Here is a 22651-nt window from a genome sequence, read left to right on the forward strand (position 1 = left end):
GAGGTGAAAATTCAACAATTTTACCTTCACCTGAATGCGTTATCTGATATATAGATAGAAGGTTGCAGGATAAGGTTGGAACACATAATACATCATTAAACCGACCATTGTCTAGATGAACAGTTCCAGTCCCTACAACATTAAGAGATCTATCATCACCAACATATATATTTTTGGTGTTACAATCATTTAAAGAAGAAAACATGGCTTTGTTTTTGGCCATGTGATAAGAGGCTCCAGAATCAATGAGCCACTCATGAGAATGAGAAGAAGAAGATACATTTAATGCATAACCAGACTGAGATGATTGACAGCGACATGAAAAAAGTGCCATTCCTGAAGATGAAGTTGAAGTTGAAGTTGAAGAATGCTCCACATGGATGTTATGTTTCTTCATTGCGGCTTCCAAGGCTTCCATCTTCTTAAAGCATTTAGATTCTAAGTGGCCATCTCGATTACAAAAGTTACAATGTCTATCAGTCTTCTTCCATTTGTTTTTATTGGTCTTATCATTTTGCTGAAATGATCTTTCATTTTGAGGGTGAGTTTGCTTAGGACCCTTGTTTGGTTTAGGACCATTCTTTTTAGGATATGACTTCTTAGGATTCTTTGAATTTGGTTGCTGCTGGGCGGCTAACGCTTTCTTGGAAGAGTTTCCAAGATTAAGAAGACCAAGGTGTAAGAGTTTTTCTTGTTCTCTTATTAAAGAATCACAAAAAGAGTCAAAGGAAGGGGCCTTGTAGTCTTTTCCCTGACAAATGAAAGCTTCCATTGTAGAATGGAAGGTGGAAACAAATACAGAGTAGGCTGGTCCCAACTTAGTAAGGATGGAATAAATAAGGTTACTATCTTATTTCTTAACCTTAACACCTTCCAAGAGATATCTAAGGGTCTTGAATTTGGACAAGAAACCTTCAATGCAAGAAAAATTATTAGGATCCAATGTAAGCAACTCATTTTCAACTTGATGGGCTCTAATTTCATTTTTAATCCCAAAAACTTTAGTGATTTGTTCCAATGCTTCATGAGGAGTCTCAAGTTCTGCAATATGGAATCTAAGATCAGGAGAAATAGACATCCCTATCAAAGCATGTGCTTGATCTTGTCTATTTTCCCATTTTGCAGCATTGTCTTCATCTTTTGGTTTCTTCTCTTGGTCTGTGGCTATTCTGTAGAGACCTTTACTTCTAAGTAAATCTTCCATGTAGGATATCCATTGGAAGTAGTTAGTGCTGTCAAGAATGACTTGGCATGGACTTTCCATTTTTTTTTAAAATTGAAGCAGAAGATGCTGAAAGTAAGTGTTCCAATGGATAGATCTCGAAAAATTAGGCAGTTTTAAAAAAAACGGCTCTGAAAAAGGCTTCCGGATGAAGAAGTTATGGCTTTTTGAAAAACAATTGTTGAAGTTGCCGACAAAGTGCGCGAACGTGCGGAAATGAAAAAATCCGCCCCCACAAAATGGAGACTTGAACCCAAGACCTCTACTCTCTTAAAATAGGTTTGAACCAATTGATCTATACAAAAAATTTGAGAGAGAGAGAGAGAGAGAGAGAGAGAGGGGGGGCGGCCTTGGTTTGCGTGCTTTCCTTGAGAAAGCTTTTTTTCCCTACAAAACACAAAACACAAAACCCAACACAGACATGCAAAGAAAACGAACCTTATGGCTCGAAGTTAGCTTTAGCCAAAAAACTAGATATTTTTAAAAAAATGAACCTTGCGGCTCAAAGTTAGCTTTAGCCGAAAAACTAAATATTTTTCTCAATGTTTCTGATTTTCCGAGATCACACTAAGGTGCAGGGAAAAGAGCATACGCATGAGAAAAATCCTTCCTTTCTGTTTCTGATTTGCCCAGATCGCACAGAGTCGTAGGGCAAAGAGCATACACAGAAATGAAAGGTATAGATCCAGTTAAAAAAAAGCTAAATAAACCGAAACCGAAATAAGCAGAGAGAAAATAACAGTAAACTGCAAATAAAGACTGTATACCTCCAGATCTTAAAAATGACGCAGCTAGGGCTACCGGAAACCTTTTCGCGTGAAACGAAAGGGGTTCCTCACTGGAACAGATGCTCCGAACACAACAGAGTGGTCCTCTCGGCCCGAAAGCAGTCAGAAACAGCAGATCTAGGAAACAGCAGTCGGATGCAGTTCTACCGGCTTCAGATTTGGATCACCAACGGACGCGGCCCTCAAATAGCTCTGATGCCATGTAGGAATTTACAGGGTAAGTTCCTCAGAAAGAACACCAAAAGGACACTGCTCACAACCAGATCACAGATCAATACACCAGTATTTTTAACGTGGTTAAAACCCTCAAAGAGGGAAACAGTCCACGGCCTGTGCCAACGTGGCTACTACATGCAATTTATTAATCAAAGAATGAAAATTTACATAAGCTTCTCTCATGCACGGATTACCCGAACAATGACCCTCCATGCGCTTTAAATAGAACTCATGGACCAATCGGGTGTCAAGCCATGGATCAAGTGTCGGTAATACCGAGGAGAGAGTGAACCGTCGGATCACTACATATCGTGACCGTCGGATTGTAAGTTACAAAATGTACAACGGTGAAGAAACAAACTTTACCTAACTCTACACTAGACCAAGTTGAACTTAACTATATCCTATGTGTCGGAATATCCTAACATGCATTGCAAACTGATAGAAGGCTTCCTGTGCTGATCTCTCTAGGGGAACTTTTTGGATGAATGGTGTCATGAAACTCTTGGGAGGCAAGCATGATGTAGGTTAACTTCATTAGGGAATCAAAACAACTGAATTAGGGGTTTATGGACCCTAATAATAGGGATCTGGAAATTGTGGTTGATGTGCCCAAATTTTCCTGTAATAGTTGCCCCCTAAACCATGAAGTCAAAAATAAACATGTCGAGTGAGATGATTTACCACTTGGAGAGAAGGTTTCGAGGAAGAAGGTGACCTGCATTAGTTACAATACATATATCATGATACTTTGATTTTTTCTCATAATTTAGCAGAGGGAAGGCATACCCATGCTCAGCTTTATAAACTTCCATTACATGTGCAAATATAGTCGTCTATAGATGTAAACCCATGAATGGATGACCATGAATGTAAGGCCATTGTACATTTGATATAGTACTCCTGAAAAATATATCATAGCCCGGATGGATGAAACTAGATCTGGGGTCTTCAATCTCGTCCAATATTTCACTCAATGTACAAGTCTAACCATGTGAATAGATGATCTGAGGTCGAACATGGAGAGACATCGTCTGATTACCAGTCAATGATGTAAGTCATTAACAGATGCGAGAGGTATCACCAATAATGATAATGACCCTCAAGGTACTACAGTACATTTCACATGGTGTGAAGAAATGATTTGATGTCGAACACCATATGAAGTCTTTCAGTCGAAGGCCATTGATGTCAACCTATCGCCGAAAGTGAGAAACCTACCATTGATGTATGCAAGCCTCAAGGTACTGAAGGGGTGTTTCTAAGTCAACTTCTTGGATGATGAGCTGATGTCGACAAGAAGCGAATCATCACAGGAGGGCCTTAATGTATCCCACATCGATGACACGAAATGAGATAAATTATTTTTAGAGATGAAACATTGACTGACGACACAAGGTTCAGGAATGGCAGGCATGAAAATGAAGTTTTACTGTATTGTAAAGGATGAAGTTTTGAACTGAATGACTTCTCTTGAACATATCGGCGACACTGAAGTGAATTGGTAGCATTGACCCAAAACAAAGTAATGGATGGTATGATAGACCAATAGTGTGATAACCATCAAGCTGAATGACCCAACCCACATAGTCACGGTGATGAGGTGAAAGTGTCATGTTCAAGAGCGACCTGCTACCATAAAGTATTCCAGCTTTTTCCCATTTTCCCCAGTCATTTCTAACCAGTACCTCTTTATTTTTATCAAGCTTAAGGAGGATAACATATGCTTGTTGTATAATTCCACCCTTCGGGTGAATCCGACACTATTTGATGTTTTAACAAGTCTAGCGAAGGTGAAACTCAGTCTTGTCTAGATGGAAACGTTTGTCGCTATTTAATGTTTTTAACGAGTTTAACGACAAAGATAACTCATTCCTTTTCACATTTAGAGAGTTTGAAAAGGGACAAAAAGAAAACTCCACAAGTTCTTTTTTGTACATTTGTCTCTCAAGCCCGAAAAAGAATAAAAAATACAAGAGAGAACCTATTGATCATGTTTGACCAATGAGTACCTTTTTCGTAGTTAATATATCTCAGCCCGAAGGAGTAAAACTATACTGAGTAGATATCGATTATAATCCATTAACAAGCTAGAAAGGACAAGTGCTCTGCAATCTCTTCATGTTTGGAGAGTCTGAAAAGAGCTTAAATGGGACTCCATTTTGAGGAACGAGTGGGTCTAGGATAGCAACTAGTTCCAGTGATGTGGGAACTTCTCAAGACATGTTGATTTATGTGAAGAGGTTGGCTAATAAGACCACTCATTGCAACTGTTCCTCAAAGAGGGTAAAACAACCAAGTAAAATCGTATGATCAGCCAAAGAGAAGGTGGTGATGGAATGAAAAAATCAAGGTTCATCTGATAGAAAAGGCTCATAGAATGGCAATCACAAGGGTTTAAAATGGAAATGGGTTCATTTTTACACAAGATTGAACCATAGGGAACTATGCTTGGATTCAGTTTCATGTTTACACAAGCTTGAAACGACAAACTATGCTTGGATTCAGTTTCATTTTTACACAAGCTTAAAACGAAAAACTATGCTTGAATTGGTTTACATGCCCCCAACATGATGAAAGGGAGAGTCTCCGGTAACTAAATGAAAATCACTGTGGTGAAGAAGGACGGTTATCCAACACCTTTTTGGCTGCGTCCAAATAGAAAAAGGTGAATGGGGTGATTCCCCTCACATAACCTACAGGAAAACTTAACTTTACCACTAGGTGCATGCCCCCCAAGCTTCATTACATTCACCCAAGTAGACTACTCGTGGCTATCAAGTGGATGAAATGAAGGTTCTTTTACAAGTTCAAGTGAAAGACTCGAATGGGATTTTACGAAATCTACTCAAAGACTCGACTTGGAACTTGGGACCTTGCTTCATTTTTTAATGAGCTTGACACAAGACAAGGAACTCTTCTCAGAGACCCTTGTTTCATTTTTTAACAAGGTTGACACAAGACAATGAACTATCCTCAGACCCTTGTTTTAATAATTTAACGAGGTTGACACAAGACAACGAACTATCCTCAACCCTTGTTCCATTTTTTAACAAGTTTGACATAAGACAACGAACTATCCTCGGGTTCAATCACAGCTCATAAGAGGTCATGAAGGAGAGATCTGGTTCCAATGCCCCCAGTACATGATGTACAACATCACTGAATTGATCGTTAGTTGATGTAGGTATGGAACAGGTTTCCACATAATTAATTTATGGTGGGGCTGATACCATTGGTACAAAAGGACCACTTAGGGAAGATGGTTGACTGGAAGCCATATTTGGACCGGGAAATGAAATCTGGTCAACGGTGATAATTCTACCTTCAGGCAGAAAACAAATCACTTGAAAGAGTGTTGAAACAATAACTCCCATGTCATAAACATAGTCACACCCAAGAAGTAAATTGTAATCTAAAAGGCCAGGGACTACCATCGTGTTCATATAAACGGTTTTTACTCCCAAAGTAATGGGTAACTAAGGGAGGATCCCTAATGGTCGACTCGCTCCTCTGTTAAAAGGAAATAGATTCTGTGTAACTGGCACAAGTGGTGGCAAACCGAGCGCTTTCCAAGCAGTTGAGGAAAGGATACTCACAGATGCACCTTCATCTATAATAGTGCTAGATACAATCATACTACAAACTTGTACTATGATTTTGAAAGGCACATAAGAAGGAAGGTGTTATCATGCTAGTCGATTCCAATCAAAGGAAGTGACTAGACTACTTGGAGGGGGTACCGTAGAAATGGGAGGATAACCCCTTGAGTTATGAGAGCAGGAGGATTTTCCTCTTATCTTGATAGAATAGGAGGACTGCCCCCAAGCTCATTAGAATATGAAGAAACAAAAAGAACCTGAGTGGTATCATGTTCACTCTCTTTGGGAAAGGTACAATTTACTGAAGGTGAAATGGAGTCAACTTCTTCCTCGACCTATTGATTTGGGTCGAGTATAGACTCAGAGGATTCACTTTCAGAGAGAGTGAGTTTGTTTTGAATTAGAAGCCGGAGAACCCACAGTATTAACCATTTCTTTTATCAACATTTTGAATCCCAATTGGGATCCATCATCAGGACAAACTTGAATGAAGAAAGAAGAAGAGCTCTAATGAGGGTTTAAATAGTTTTTAATAGAGATATGTCTGCTAGAATTTGTCGGATGTTTGTTTATGCTAGAATTTGTCGGATGTTTGTTTGATTAAATCATTTTTTTATTTTTTTATTTTTTTTATTTATTAATTATTTATTTATTTATTCAAAATTATATTAACATGTTTATTGCTTGAGTTAATACTCAGTGTATATATATATATATATATATATATATATAATAATAAGTGAGTAATTTTAATTTATTATTATTATTATTAAAAATAGCATTTAGTGTATTAATATATTACATATTTAAATATTAATACAACAATTTGACATGATAACATTACTCTCTTTCAAGTCTCACTCAAACAACATATCCTTTACTCAAGAAGTTCCAACCTCCCCATGCCTTTGAATGCTTGGTCCATTTATAGTTGAATGGAGGAGGTTAAGCCATTCATGGCCCTCATGAATACTTTTCCAAAATTGGGAAGTGGTTCCATGGAGGAAGGGATAATGGATTAAGGTTCATACATCCTCTTCCTCATCCAAAAGCGAGCTCCATCCATCTAGAAACTTCCAGAAGAATCCATTGGATGAGGAATCCAATGGATTCATTTCAAAAATTCGATGAATCTCGCTCAGCATAGGTCAAATAAAGGCTAGGTGTGATGCATAGCACCCATACAGTGTAGTTCCTGCAAGGCATTGCAGCCTGATAGAAGGCTTCCCGCGTTGATCTCTCTAGGGGCACTTTTTGGATGAATGGCGTCATGAAACTCTTGGGAGGCAAGCATGGTGTAAGTTAACTTCATTAGGCAATGAAAACAATTGAATTGGGGGTTGATGGACCCTAATAATATGGATCTAGAAGTCGGGTTGATGTGCCAAAATTTTCCTATAACATTGCTTTTATAATTTATTTCTATTATGTTTTCTTGATATATTGACTCCATGGCCAAATGGAAAATAGATATTCATCTATCTATCTAAATCAATAACTCCAACAACAACTCAAATCAAAACCAAACCAAGCTTACACAACTAGCCTAAAATCAATTAAAATAACAAAGTTAAATCATTAAGAGAGAGCCCTCTCTGAGCATTAGGAAGGCTAGATCCTAATCTGAAAAGTAGGTTTTTTGTTACCTCTATTATTTGTTTCATGACAACGATAGGGAAATTTTAGAGTGATAACAGGACTAATCCCTTTCAACCTGGAACTCACCTTCACCTTCCTCTCCCTTCAAAGTGTTGGAACCTCTCGTACACATTCCTTGACTCTCTGCATGAGTCACACCCTTTCTATTGACAGATTTATCTTACTTGCCTCTGTGTGACATCACGGTCAAGGCATTACCTTACGACCTACTGCTAGGACTCCTACACCAAACGGTCTGATGTCTAATTAGGACTTCTTACTGGGGAGATCCCCTTAACATGTTGGTGGGTCCAGCACCGTCAGCACATGGTTACATTAGAAGTATGACTATACCTATTCATTTTTCTTTCCATTTAGTTAAATTAGAAATAGATTAATATAGATTAGATTCTTTTATGTTTTCATTTATTTTATTATTCAGATTTTTAATAAGAAAGTAATAAATCTGATTTTTCTTGACATGCCCTTCATTCACTGGCAAAGTGGCTTACAACATATACGAAGCTTATGAACCACTTGCTTGTCTTATTTTTGCAAAACTCTATCACATTGACGAAAAAATGTTTTAAAATCATATATGAAGAAATTCCAAATAATTGCTATAGCTTGCCAATCTTTGATTCACGAATACTTCTGAATATCTCATTTTCAACACTCTTTCCCTTTAACATAAATTTAAAGTGGATGCATTTGAAAAGCTCATTACTTGCGAATTTTTGCTAAATAAGTATATCATATTTAACATGGGAGAACTTGTAGATTCACGAGGTAAAATAATAGTCAATATTATTCTAGGTCTTCATTGCTTTGATTTTGGAGACTTGAAGCAAGCAGGAAACCATTTTTAAATATGCAATATGTTCAAGGTAGTATTTGTTGTTTTGTCAGAAATTTAGGATTCTTTATTTTTTCTTATAATTATTAAAATTATGATAGACCTTTAATACATTATTGGAAAATTCATATTGGATCATAACAAAATTGCAACTCTCCTCATAATAAAGTTTTAATAACATCTTTCTCCGATCAAATACTCCCGGTGGTTACTTAAATTATTAAAAGGCGTTTTTTTGTTAAAAGGTGAAGTTAAAGTGGACCACTTGCTTTTGAATTAAATAATTCAAGAGTTGTTGGCCCCACAGGATTGTCATGTAGCCTTATCGAAGCTTCCAAATGTTAGAACATTTCATATAAGCATCAATCAAAACATTGTGATATCCAAACAACCCCGAAACTTGAGATGATATTTAAATCTATTTTTAAAAAGATATCGCATCCATTCATAAATCGAAATTTTTGTTGGAGCATATGTTTAAAAGTTCCGATGTATCAGGTTTGATATGAAATTAAATCCACATAATAAAACTATCGGGTTTATTCCATATCACACATAGGCATATCGATAATGTTGCATCATGTACTTGTTTCAAATTTTCTAATCGTCGATCTCCGATATCCTAATTCACCGATATCCAATATCCTAATCCACTCATTCTCCGATAAATGACTTTGCCGATATTGCAATGTCCATACATCTCCGATACTCTGATCCCCAATAAACTTCCTGCTACTCATATCATAACTTTCATATCACGACTTCTTATCAGTTGTTACCCTTTCGCACACGCGATATTAAAACTCTGATAAAGCAGCTCTGATATTCCTTCCCACTTATAATTTTTCACCATTTACGTTGATAAGCCTATCGGAAGGTAAGCATATCGTGTATTTCAAAAAGTACAACCATACAAATTCTCAAATATTTTTCCGATATGCCGATGTATGTAGTCTCACGGGAATTCATGTTTTTCATTTAGCAATATGAGTAAACAAACATATTCTATCTCTCATTGATGCAGCTGGAATGAAATTCTTATACTCTTTATTGCTCTGATTTGCTATAAACGGAGGAAATTTTTGCATAAAACTCTTGCAGCAAATGATCTTATCTGTGATTTTAACTATGCTTGTTCTAAATCTCACAATTTCTAATTTGAGTTGAAGCACGTCATCACACTCATTCATATTATTTTCCCTTTGGTCACATTTATTTTTACGAAGGGACTCAAAGCTTATTTCAGACCTTGGATGTATTTTAATCATAATTTCAACAAATTCAAGTATTCATTCATCAATGTAACCTTATAGCTATAGGGATATAAATTCTTCATGATGTACATGCATCGACAATATTTTACACTTCTCAACAATTTGCTTGGTTAATGGAAAACTTCATCACTTGCGGTTCGATCACGTTTTTTTTTCCTTTGATTCATTATTTGGTGCACATTTTTCTATTTCAATCATCCTTTATTGAGCATCTTCATTTTCTTTTGAGGGCACTCTTGAGCAACCATTAAGGTAATGCAACAATTGATAAGAAATTTGGAACAGGAAAAGGTAAGGAACCATGGTTAATTCATTTTTGAATTCTCTTTTATTTGAATTTTTGATATTTCGCTCCATGCTTATCATATAAAGATTCAAGTCCTCTTCATATACATAATTGGTACATTATTTGGGATTTTGAATCAATTTCAATCTTTTGGGGCTGATATAAATTCGGAGTGGAAAAGCAAAGAAGCATATCATCATTCTCATTTTTTATGGATTTGGTTTACTTCTGATTCCTTGAACATGAAAATTAGTTTTCTTCTAGTTTATTGCTTGCTTTAATGTAGATTTATTAAATAGTGATTTTGGGTTAATGAAATTTCAAAAGGATTCAACTCCTTCATACTTTTAATTCTGACTAAAAGAAGAAGTTATCTTTTATTGGAGAAAATGATATTTCTCAGGTAAGATTAAATCAAATTCTCCAATGGTAAGTTTCATATGCCCACTTTCATTCATTTTCACTTCTTTAATTTTATTTTCAGTTTTGTTTTTAGTATTTTGCTGATATGAAACTCTATTTTTGTTGGTCTTCATGAACCTTTCACACATCTCCCAGATTAGATTTGAAGCACGTTCTCCTTTTTTTGGTTTTCTTTCAAAGTTTTTAAAATAAGAAGTAATGATCCTCGTCACATCAGCTAAACTAGGGAGTTTCTGAACTTTTAGTCTGTTTTTATTAAAAAATGATTAAGATGTTTTTATGTTGTTCTTCTTTGAAATAAGAAAATTTGCAACAGACAGAGACTTCTCATTTAGCATATTATCTATCATCACTGTTATTCACCCTCTACATTTTGAGAGCTTCATTTCTTATAACTCTACAATAAAATAAATAAATAAATAAAATAAAATAAAAAATAAAAAAATCTCTACATAAGAAGCAACGTTCACATTATTATCTTCTTTTACTTATTTTGTTGAGACTTTCATATAAGTAGCCTTGTTGGAGTTTATCTTTTAAATTTGGATATTTTCTTTCATCTTTTGTTTTCTTCATTTTTTAGTTTTGTTTAATGATTTTTTTTTAATTCTTTTCCTTTTTCTTTTGGTGTTATTTTGATTTTGGTGACTCTACCATGATTTATGTGAAAGGCCTTTTTTTCACCCAATAGTGGTTGGCATACATGGGAAATATTTTAACTCTATCTATTTCAGTGAATTTTGTTTATCATTAAAGGCATATCTTTATGGAATCATAAAACCATCTTGCTTTAAATATTTCTCATGGAGGAACACACATCCTTATTAAGTAATATAATTTATCTTTTCAAGGAGAGAATTGATTTGACTTTAACACGATGGATCCCTTACACCCCTCCACTTTATAAAAGGCCTCTGATTGATAGTCGCATGGAAAGAATTTGGAGTCAAAATTATGAAAGTATTATATCCATTAATATAAGTCTCTAGTACCATCCCACATGTTTCACTCAAGTAAATATTCAACTAAAAGCTTACAAAATGTGCTTATCAAAAGGGTGAGTAAAGAAGAATTATGGGAAATACAAGTAAAGTCTTTGGGGCTATGGACGCTCGTTGGCAGTGGGACTAGGCTTGCATGGAATAAAATACAACTTAGTCATGGTATTGTTTAGCCTCGTTAGCATCGAAGCGATGTCAGAGACCATTAATAACAATGGATATATGATTTATCAAAAAACTCTTATCTGTTCTTTTTTTTTTTATATGAGGTACTTTTAAAAATATTATTTTCTCAAATTTGGATTCATGACTTTTACTCAAATATTCTTTGAATACTTAGTTTTACAAGCTCATATTATTTAAATTATTTATGTGGGACATATGGAAATCTTTTATTGTTAGAAGATTTCATGAACTCCATTATTTTTAACCTTTGGGTAAACTAAAGTTCATTATCTTTAACCAGAGATAAATGGTTATTCTCAATGTGTCACCATTGTCGTAAGGAAAACCCAAAACCCCCCATTTATTTTTTTTAAATAATGGAGACCCTTTACATTAATTTTTGGCAAAACCCCTTTTTGATTTTCATTTAAATTAATTGTCTTACAATTTTGCCATTCTTTTTATTTTCGTCGAATTTACATTGTGATTGTTTCATTGAATTCAATTTTTAGCAATCTTTCTATCGATACTTGTTTCACCTCATTTGGTTATCCGCTTTGCAAATGACACTCTTTTGAAGTTTGATCATTTTGTCGCATGAGTTAAACAATATACAAAATGTATAATATTTTAACTTTTGCAATCAAAATAGTAATTCATTGTAAATATTAACTCCTAGTAATTTTTTATTTTATTTTTTCATTTTTCACTAATGGTCCTACAAAATGACCCAGCTAAATTGTAGAACAGTTAAAAAATGTGTTTTCTAAATCTCGGTAATTTATTCCAATTTCTTATTTTAAACAAATTGTCAAACCCAAAATCTCAAAATTGCAAAGTGACCATAGTTCATTTTGTAGAATTTTTAATACCATGTGAGCCCCACTCCACATCACCTCTTCCCTTAGAAAATCCTGAAATAAAAAACCCCAAAATAAAAATCCTGATTCGATTTCAAACTTGCTATATCGCAATATTGTGTATCACAAGTTTCATTGTGCTCTCATTAAAAATTCTCTGATCGCAGATAGATTTTTATTTTATGATTAAATTTTTTAATATAATGTTTTAACCTCCTTATGACTCCCGTCACCGTGACCTCACTCCACCCTCCACCTCTCCACCTTATCACTCCACCTCACCCATATCCCTCCTCCATTTATATTAACACTCATCGTCTATATCCCTCCTCCATTAATGTTAACTCCCATGGCATGTATTTCAATATTTGTTTGAAGTGATGATATATATACATATATCTTCGAAAAAAAGTAATTTTATTCATAAGACAAAATTACATGTTGTAGATGCTAAATTTCATATGCATATGAGTTGTTCCTATTTTATAGGATACAAAAAAAATTAAAAAATTACAGCTGAGCCTATTCTTTTCTACCTTTCTTATTTTCCACTTTTCTCCAACCTCCAGTGTTAGTAGATGTTACAATGGCCAACTATTTTTCATTGGAACTTGTGGGGTATTCTTTGTCTGAATCCGAGCCTTCTGATCCATCTGCTTGTCTGCTTCCACTTATTTCCATTTTGGTCTCTTGTTGCTAAGGGGGGTTGTCGGGATCTTCCTTTTGTGTGTTGTTTTGGCCCTTTTGAGCATCCGATTCTCCTTTGTTTTCTGTTGGTTTTGCTATTTCTGCTTCTTCTTCTAGGTGGTCTATGTACTATCAGTCTTTTGGCTTTTTCTGTTGCTTCTTATTCCATTTGGGGTCTTTTTTGGCTAGTCGGCAGGCGCTATGTAGGTGGCCTGTTTGTAAACGTCCACGACACCGAAAAGTTGTGCTTTTGTAGTCTAATGGTTGAGTCCACTGTGAGTTGTTGAAATTCAATGTGATGTTGTCTGGTAACCCTTGGCTGAGATCTATTTCAACACATATCCTGGCAAAAGTGAATATTCCCCTTGTAAGTCTTTCCCCATCAATCTTTAGGAATTTTTCTAGGGAGTTCCCAGTGGTAATTAATACATTATGATGCCAAAAGTGTATTGGGAGGTTATGCAACCTAACCCAAACTGGTAATTTTAATACCACCATAGTGTTGGCATCGAAATCTGGGAACCACGGGGTCATGAAGAGCCCAACATTGCCCCAGAACCATGGTCCCTTATTGATGATATGTTCCCGTTCTTGTGTTGTGTTGAATCTGACTATGAAAAACCCCTTGGGGCATAGATAGATTTCACAATTTGGTGACCATGCATCATGTATCCATTGGTGCAGAACATCAGATTTTGGCCAAAATCCATTAAATATACATATAAATACATTGTTATAGAGATCTGAATATAAGCTATTTACCTCAAGCATTGAGGAGACTGTGAGAACAGGATTTTCAGGTTTTTGTTCCACGATGTAAGGCCCTAGCAGCTCAGCCATTGTTGCTAGTTTGGTTTGTGCTTTTGCCTTTCCTTTGACTGCATCTTTAAAAGAGCCTGTGTTTCTTGTGTTGGTTCCAGAACATCCGCCCCGCAGACGCAGATTGATTATGATAGTTGAATCTCTTACGATGCCATAATCCTGTAGCATGTGATTGTCCTGTAGACTGTGTCCTGAATATATCAGATTTTGATTTCTTGTTGGTATCCCGTGGTAAAACTGTATTTCTTGTTTTAAGTCTTGGATCCTCATCCCTTTCTGGAGCGTCCAGCAGAGATGACTACCTTCCAACGTTTTGATGAAGATCTCTATCGAATCTGCCTCAGTAGCGTGCCTGGCATTGCCCTTTGTCTGAATATATATATATATATATAATTTAATTATAATATTAATATAATCTAATTATTTTTAATTAGTTTGAATTTTTAATTAAAAATTTGTTTTAATTATGGAACAATTAATTTGTAATTAATTAAGTTTATTAAAGTAAATACAATATAATTAGTATTACAATTAGAATTTAATTTATGATTAGAATTTAATTTTTTAAAATCGAATTTTTAGCTCACGCAATAAATTTTTCATAATTCCAGCAATTTTGATTCCTCAACTTTAGAATCTCATAAGTTGAGTTTTGCTTAGCCAAATGAGGCCCAAAATGGCTCGTTGAATAGATAAAATCATGGAGAATATTTATGAAGTGGTTTAATAACTATATTTTATCATTTAATAGGTCTAAAATTCAGCATAAGATCAAGCTCTGAATTTTTAAACAAAACTAATTTTTTGAGTTTAATTTTTTGCATTTTCATTTGCTCACAGCAACTAGTGAGTGCAAATCCATTCATCTATGTCCTCCCTAAACAATTACATCTTAACAGGTATCAATAGAAAGCTCAAATTTCTTTTTATTTAATTATGTAATTAAGTTTTGATTGGATAGGTTTTAATTCCAGATTTGGTATTTTGAGTTTATTTTGACAATTTAGTTAAATTTTGATTGGTTTTTTGCAAGGAAACAGTTTGAAGAGATGAGGAGATGAATATTTCAATCAATGAGAATTCTCTAGCAATAGAAAAATATGATATTGGGCCAATCAAAATTGATTGGGTAGAACTACTCTTCAAACAACTTTCCTATTGAGAATTCTTTTTTTATGAATAGTAAATTGTAGAATGTATTAGGGGTCTCTCTTCTGAAACTTTGAATTCTAAAAGCATTATTGTAACAGGAATTTCAGGTTGTAGGTAGAGAGAATAAATCTCAGATCTGGGAATTGTTGGGATTTGTATTTTTCGATTCTAGACTATGTATGAGAGGCAGAGCTTGTACTATTGCAACTCTTGCATTTAGTAGTAGCATTTATGCTTTGGAGAAGATTGTAAGATATTAGATTTGGAGAGTAGAGAAAGAAACCAAGTTCTAATCAATTTGTATTTTAAATATTATTGCTTTTAATGCAAATTTCATCTTTTTAATGACATATTTACATAAAATGTCTATCATGTTGAGAACTATTGTTTAATGTGAAAAATGAAGATCATTTTTTAATTAGATATCTAATTCATTAACTTCATAAATCTGTTGTTAAATTTTATCTTTTTTCTCTTATGATTAAATCAAATTTCTGAGTAACTACTTACTCAGAAATATGTCATCTAATTATGATTTAACTTCCATTTAACGTTATGTAAACTATTTCTTAATGTTATTGGTTTATCATTAATATATCTTTGAACAACATGCTTGGTAATCCTAATATTAATTAATCAAACTATTTCATTAGTTGCATATTCATCTTAAGTCAAGCATGCTTAAAAGTCCAATTATTTAAATATTTTTCTCTCAGTTGGGTTAGAATAATATCTTCCTAATTGAGATAGGTGATGAGCCCTGTTAACTCTCAGGTTGTTCCCTTTGACTCCCAAGGGAATACGGCCGAGGTAACCACTAACCAATCTTTGGGTCACAGGTTCTAGCCTACCTATGACCAGAGAGGGCTCTCTCTTTATGTTTTAGCTTTGTTTGTGTAGTATTTTAGGCTAGCTATGATGCTCAAGGTTTGTTTTTGGACTTTGTTGGATGATGATTTCAGTCAAGATATATATGTGCTCACTAGAGTGTTCTAGGCCATTGGGCATGGAGTCAGTGGTCCTTTAGTTGTTTGGTGTGCTGTGTTGATACAGTAGTGATGCTGCAGAGCTGGATAAGTGTCTGAGAAACAACGCTTTGAAATTGCGATTAAATGTGATGTGTCCAGGTTATGAAAGGCAATTAAGAATCTTTCAATAAACTGATATGGGGAAAAGTGAGAATATTATTTAGAAGCAGTGAAGAGTTTCTAGATAACATTCATATTTATAGAATTAATGAAAACATGAGCAATTAAGAATTCATGTCCATAGTTAATTCTGAAGAAAACATTTACAGCAATAAAAGATTGAGCACAAGGTGTAACCAAACATATCCTGCACTATCCCTTTTCTCTATTGCTAGATCAGTGAAACATGAGCATGATTTAATAACATAAGAAGACAAAACAGAGATTGAGAAAAACTTATTATTCCATCAGACAGCACAAGAATTCTGTAACAGCACGCATGTCACCCGCAAGACATCAAATTCTCAGGAAATCAATGAGCTGGTCCAGCCCTTTGCATTAGATAATCTGAAAGTATACAATATATTTGCCTCAGAGTGAAAATCACCAACCCCTAATGCGTTGCTAAGGGGGGTATATATACAAAATTTACATGAGAAAAATATCAAGGAAATGAGTTAATGGCTCATTAATGTTATGCCAACTCCTGGAGCTTTGTAGCTAAGAAAGTTAATGCTGTAGTAACTCTTCAGTGCTTTAGCTGTCCAAAATAGTCAGAAACTGTTGACTTGGTGGCTGTTGGAGTCGGCTGAGGATACGCTGTCCAAAATTTGCGTATTTTCTTATCCTTTGGGCTAGCTGTCGTTGTCCATGTGCTGAGTCACCTTTCAGCTGCCTTAAATGCTGACTTTATTTTGCTGTTTGTCTTCTAGTGAGTTGGAGCTGGTAATGACCGAGAAACTGAGGCTATCGTGGCAAAATTTGAAGCATTGCCTGCCACCAATCCTCCTTGGACAACTGATGTCTTCGAATTTTTACTAAAGTTTCATCGGCCTCTGTATATCTGTAAAAACTTGGAGGAATTTCAAAAAGGTGCTTGACCTCATTTTCAATAAAAAACAAGCCTTCAAGTTTATTGTATAGGCTCTGTCTTGTTGGAGGCCCTGTTTCCTCAGAAGTACTGCCAGATGAAGTGATTTGATTTTCAATATAAGTTGCCATTCTGTTGGTATATTGCTCTCTGGAGATCAGTCTTCCTGCACCGTTTAGTAGGCTGGGCAGTCCTTTTTCTTACAGTGCTGCCATTTTGAGTTGGTACTCATCCACCTCAGCCTGTATTTCACAGAACTTCCTCTCCACAGTTTGTACATAATTCCTGAGAGTGAGTACCTTTTTAGTTGTGAGGACAGCCTCTGTTCTGTTGACTATGCCAATGGCTGTCAGTTCCTCCTTTTCTTGTCTGTTCAAAAAGTCTATCATTCTATTGCCCTGCTCAGGCCTGTTTCCCAGCGTTGTTTTGGCCCTCTGAATCTCTGTCTGTGCTTGGCCAATTAAATCCATTTGCTCATGTATAGTTTTAATTGACTTCCATTGTTTAGTGATGGATTGGTCAATTTTGGCCCATAGAATTCTTTTTATTTCAGCCATGGTGCTTTCCAGATTCAGCTCTTTCTCCAAGGCCTTTATCTTTTCTTTTAGGGCCTTTATTTCTCTACCTTGTTCTGCCACAGTCATTTTTGATTTATCATATTTGGCATCTAGTTCTGCCAATTTTTCCTTGGCCTCTTTTATTTCATTTGCCTGGAGCTCCATTTCTTTAATGGCCTTAGTCAATTCTTCCACGCTTGTGCTGGAATCTGGAGCTGTTGTTGTTGCTGCTGCTTCTGTTGTGGGAGCCACTGCTGCCTCTGTAGTTGTTGCAGTGGTTGAAGTAGTTGGAGGAGCTTGGGATGTGGATTCCCCCTGCTTATCTTGTAATGCTCCTTCAAGCTCCTTCTCTAAATCGATGACTTTCTGGTTGAGCTGCATTATAAGGTCAAGATGCTCATCGGCCTGTTTTGCCTGTTGTAATTCTGCTGTTTGAGGGTGCTCTGTGGGCAGCAGTCTCAACCTCTTCTTCAATGCATTGAGGTCATCCTCCTTTTTCTTCAAAAGGGCCCTTACACCCTTTGGATCCTTAGGATCATGTCCTAGGTCGATAATGATGTCCTCAAGTGATTTTATTCTGTTGTCTTTGGCTAGGGAGGACATTCTTTCAAAATCCAACTGAATGTTGGTATTTTTCAGTGACTCTTTTAATTCATGGGCCATGGTTGCCCTGTCCACCAAGGTTGCATAGACCATCTCTCCAGTTTTCTTGTGGAGTTCAATTTGGTCCATGGGGTGGATGTCTTTTGCCATGACCTCCACCCTTGTTTTTATAAAATCTGCAGCTGACTTAGGCTGCGGTACTGTAGGTTTAAAATGACTGAGGATCATTTTTTCCTCTTTAATGTCATATACATACATTAGCCTTTCTTGCTGGGCTGGTGTTGCATTTAGAAACTGTTTATACACCTCTACTCTCAGCAAGTCATTTTGTGCCTTTATTTGTTTGAAAGAAGACTTAGTGCTTTTGGGATTCTTGCTCTGCTGAGAGGAGGAGGACACCTCCAAACCAAGTTGTAATCCCTGCTCCTGCTGAAAGGAGCTTGTACCTATATGTTGGCTGCCCTCCCTGTCTTTCCTTGAACTGTCAAGGACTTCTTCAGTGATGTCTTCTACCTCTGGGGAGTCAACCCTTTGCCTTTTGGTCCCCAGTTGCTGGAAGGATCCACTAGCAGGAGTGGACTCTTCTCTGTCTCTTTTCATACCCCTCTCCTCATGTGCTGGGGTCTGCAAAATTGGAGCTGTTGGTGGCTCAGTTTGTGGAGGGGGAGTCTGCTCTTGTTGCTGCTCACTTGAAGGGGCAGGCTTTTCTTTCACTGTTTCTTCTTCAGCACCCATTATTCCTTTCCCTTTGTCTATACCTGGTGCTGCTGTAGAAGGTGCCTGTGTGGCTGGTGCAGTTGTTGTGGCCGAGGTCCCTTCTCCTACTGAGTGCGGTCGTTTGAAGGGTACCTGCTGCACAGAATCTAGGTCAAGAGTCTTTTCCAATTCCTTGACATTCTTTTGCATTATCTCTTCTTCAGTTAATTTTTCAATTAAAGTATCTTGCTGCCATTCTTGCTGGTTGGCATATTTTTCAATGTGTAGATATTTGCAATGCTTATAACCTAGTAGCCTGCACTTGACTCTTCTAGCAGTAATGAAGCCTTCAGGGTCGTAAGGGACCCACCGGAAGCTGTGTGATAGCTTGTATTTGTCTTTGACGATTAGGTCAGCATCTTCCCATCCTTCTTTTTTATTCATGATGAAGGGGCCCAAGTGGTGCTTGAACTTGAGATGGGCTTTCTTTTTGGAGCTGTGAAAGTGAGTGAGGTCAGAGTGAATTAACTGCCTATAATACTCCAAGGCAAATATCCTCATGGGCACATATTTTGGGAGCCTGTATGGACAGAGCTCACAGCCATAGACTCTGATGACTGTATGATCCTCATATAGGTACCAATCACCTATTTTGTAATTCTTGGAGAGCTGCAGGACCTTCTGTATTTCAAATGATATTCTGGGAGGAGGGGACCTCATCAATAAGCAAGAGACAGGGTATACAAATTGATCAATAAATTCACAATAGGAATAGGGTGAATTTTGGACTTCGTGAAAGACAGATGTCCAGAAGATAACAGATCTTCTTTCCCCTTTAGAGTCCAGCTTTTTGATGTAGCATGGAAAAACCTCGGACTGATAGTACATGAAAAGGTGATAGATATAAGATGAATACTTGAAGATGCCCTGTCTGTCTACTTTTCACAACTGATCATGAATCTTGTTAGCTATGAACTTGGAAAAGTTATATTTGCGGGCAGGGGGTTGGCCTGGGCTATAAGCAGCTAACAATACCAACATTGTTTCATCCACACGCTCACTGGTTCTGTATCCCAACACATAAGCAATCATGTCCAACAAAATTCTGCCTACCTCAGTAAAATAGACATCCAAGTAGGGAGGTGGCCCTGTGGGCTGGCATTCAGGCCTCATAAATGTCTTGGTGATTTTCTGAATATCCTCACTGGTCATCTTGGCACCAGTGTCCAGCAGATAATTCATGGAAAAAGGGAACAGCAGCTCAGTTTGATCAAAGTTGAGCATCTTATTGATGGATTCAGGATTAATGTGAAAGAGGATGCTCCCAAATGGAGACTTAACAGCTCTATGTTATACATCATAATTTTCAGCACATAGGCGGATAACCTCTGGAAAAATGTTGACAGAGGGGAGACAGTAGTGTGGCAGATTTGATTCCCATATCCCATATGTATCCTTGCCATTCAGGTAGTCATCTCTCAATTTCCTGAAGGTTTGCAAATGGTCCCTGTTACCTACAAAGTCTTGGATGAGGTAGTCCCTGTTAGTAAGAGGCAAGGACTCCAGGTCTTTATTTGGTGGATTAATGGGCGCAACAGTGAGAGCTGTGGGTGCAGGAGCAGCCATTATGCAGTTTGTGAATGGAACAAGGTAAGTGCAATGGTTTGCAAGGTTCCTCAAAGCTTAAGTGACAGGCTTACTGTAGATAATGCTTGAAATTTTCTTCAAAGTGGAATAAGCAGGCTTGGCAGACTTGTCTCTGCTGTTTTTTGGTAAATTCACAGGGATTGTGAATTGATGAGGATGATTGCAGAGGGTGTGCGGGCTTCAATTTGGTGACATGCAGCCTTGGGCCTCCACCCGGCAAAAGGGAACAATGCCGGGCAACTCGGGGTTAAATTTGTAATTTTCAAGCCGTGAATTATCGTTTGAATATCAAATTTATGGTCAATGTGGGTTGATTTAATTTGAAATTAAATAGTAGACAATGTGCAATTAGGATTTGACCGATGCTTATTCGAGAATTCGCAGAGAAATGGCATGCATAGGGGCGAAACAAGGAACTTGTGGTGAATACCTGGAAAAATAGCACGGAACGCCTTCGGGCCGAACAGGGGGAGCTCAATGCAGCTGAATTGACAAGTTGTGGCAGCCGCAACTTCGAATTTGATGGTTCGGAGGCAGTTTCGCGGTGAACAGGTTAACAATGGTTGCGTCCTTTTCGCGTGAAAATGACAATAAACGGCTAGTTTGGGCGTTTTTAACGACAAATTTGGACAAAAAGGGTCATTGGCGCTTTTTCCGCCAATGACGTCAGCATGACGTCATGGCGGGCCCGAGGTACGGAGGGTGACGTGGACGCTGAGCTGGAGGCCAGCGTGGCTGGACACGGTGGCGGGCGGAGGCGGTGGCAGGGCTACGTGGAGGGCCACGGGGCGCGGGGGCGGGCGGAGTGGCATGACGTCATGGTGACGTGGGGGCCGACGTGACAGTGGAGGGGCGGTATCGGGGAGAGTGGTAAGCGGTCTCCCTGCACCACCTTTGGGCAAAGGCGGTATCGGGGAGGGGGGCTCCGAACAACCCCGCCGCTTGCCACGTGTCTTGGGTACGGCAGCCAATACCGCCATCTCCCCGGACGTTAAAGGGCGACGGGTCGAGATCTAAAAATGACCGCCCACCGTTGGATCGGGGGCGGCGGACGATCGACGGCTAGCAGGCGTTGTTCATCAATCGCACAGTTTTGGGTTGGGTCCCGCCCGACTATTAAAATATTCAATTTAATATTGGTGGCGCGGGACTATAGGTTTTGGGGTTTTAGTGGGTTTTTCGGGGTATGAGTTAATCTGTGGGGGGAAAAAAGGATTAAAAGTGGGTTTAAGCAGAGGGAAAGGGGTTTTTTGTGAAATTTTTCGAAAAGAGGGGAAGTGAGGGCTTAGTACAGGTTATTACTATGACCAGAGGTTAGAGTGATCCCAAGGCCGGGTTGACCATAGTTCCTAGTGGACTAATGTCTCCCTTAGACAAACTTATTTAGCTATAGTGCTAAAAGGGGGGGATATTTATACATGTTTAGGGGTTTATACACCATGGTGTTATAATAGCAGGGGGAAGGGAAACATAAGGGATTTAGTTTAGATACAGTCAGTAGTTAGTACTGGGGGGGAATGAGAATGGGAAATGGTGTTTACTAAGCTTTTTGGGAATCAAACTTAGTTAGGAAGTAGATCAAAATGAAAAGAATTTTTACACAAGAAATGTGGCTTCTTTTCAAAGAAAGAAGTCATTTATGACATAAAATTTGTACAAATGAAGAGTATGAGGAGGACTGATCAGGCAGATCCTGCAGTGCTCAGGGGAGGTTAGTAAGAAACTTTGAAGGGGATGAGGGAAGTTAGTGATGATTTAGCACTTTGCCACTTAGGCCACTGCTCTTGCCTTTCCTGCTTATGGCCACTTTGATTTACTCCAAGTGATGTCCTTGGATTTAGCTTTCTGCAACTTTCCACTGCCTACCCTGCCTATTTCCTAGCATTTTTTGTTACTTCAAGGAGGGTGCACTTGGACTTGCAAACCCTTAGGTTCCTTTTCTTTTCCTTTGGCTTTTCTTTTGATTTTCTATCTAAGGCTAACCTTATTGCTTCCAAGGCCCCAGATTAAACAGTTGAGAACCTTCTTTCTCTACCTAACTACTTTGTCTGCCAAGATTGAACTGTTTGGACAGACTTCTTTCTCTAATCTATAACAA

This window comes from Pinus tabuliformis, chromosome 1_1 (genome assembly GCF_031772625.1).
Source record: "Pinus tabuliformis cultivar Carrire ecotype Pingquan chromosome 1_1, CPIR1, whole genome shotgun sequence".
Classification (NCBI taxonomy): Eukaryota; Viridiplantae; Streptophyta; class Pinopsida; order Pinales; family Pinaceae; genus Pinus; species Pinus tabuliformis.